This window comes from Carlito syrichta, unplaced genomic scaffold (genome assembly GCF_000164805.1).
Source record: "Carlito syrichta isolate Samal-C Ts95f unplaced genomic scaffold, Tarsius_syrichta-2.0.1 Scaffold302518, whole genome shotgun sequence".
NCBI lineage: Eukaryota > Metazoa > Chordata > Mammalia > Primates > Tarsiidae > Carlito > Carlito syrichta.
Genome location: NW_007246614.1, coordinates 279380 through 280619, shown reverse-complemented (window position 1 = coordinate 280619; position 1240 = coordinate 279380).

Sequence of the window (1240 nt, the reverse complement as noted above, 5' to 3'; positions counted from 1 at the left end):
GCATGTGCTACCACACCCGGCAGATTTTCTTATTTATAGTAGAGATGAGGTCTCGCTGCCCAGGCGGGTCTTGAACCCGCGGGCTCAGGCAATCCACTCACCTCAGCCTCCCAAAGGCGTGGGATTACAGGCTGAGCCACCGAGCCCGGCTTTTTTTGGAATTGGAGTCTCACTCTGTCACCCAGACTGGAGTGCAGTGGCACGCTCATGGCCACCGCAGCCTAGACCTGCTGGGCTCAGGTATTCCTTCCACCTCAGCCTTCCAAGGAACTGGAACCACAGGTGTGCACCACCATGCCTGGCTGGGTTTTTTTGTTTGTTTTCTTTTTATTGTAAAGACAAGATCTGGCAATATTGCTAAGGCTGGTCTCGAATCCCTGGACTCAGGTAATCTTCTCGCCTCTGCCTTCCAAAGTGCTGAGATTATAGGCTTGAGCCACCACACCCAGCTGACTTCACTCTTGGTTCTCTGGCCCCTGATCTTATTGTCCTTCCCTTCTCATGCTCTGTTTCAGCCACCCTGGCCAGGCTGTGAATGTTCCCCACACATGCCAGGCACACTGCTGCCTCAGGACCTTTGCATCTGCAGTTTCTTCTACAGAAATGCTCTTCCCCTAGAAAAACCACCTGAGCTGGGCACATGCCTGTAATCCCACCACTTTGGGAGGCAGAAAAGAGAGGATTGCCTGAATTCAGGGGTTTGACAGCAACATAGCAAGACCTTGCCTCTACAATAAATCAAAAAATTAGCCAGGCGTGGTAGCACATACCTGTGGTTCCTGCTACTTCGAAAGGCTGAAGCGGAAGAATCGTCTGAGCCCAGCTGGTCACAGAGTGAGACTCTGACACACAAAAAAGAAAAAGCGAGGCCGGGCTCGGTGGCTCAGCCTGTAATCCCGCACCTTTGGGAGGTTGAGGTGAGTGGATTGCCTGAGCCCACGGGTTTGAGACCCGCCTGGGCAGGCGAGACCTCATCTCTACAATAAATCAAATTAGCCAGGCGTGGTAGCGCGTGTCTGTAGTTCCAGCTACTTGAAAGGCTGAGGCGGAAGGATCATCAGAGCCCAGCAGGTCGAGGCTGCGGTGGCCGGGAGCGGCCACTGTACTCCAGTCTGGGCGACAGAGTGAGACTCCAACTCAAAAAGAAAAAAGAAAAGAAAATCAGCCAGGCGTGGTAGCACATGCCTGTGATTCCGGCTACTTGGAAGGCTGAGGTGGAAGGATCGCCGGAGCCCAGCAG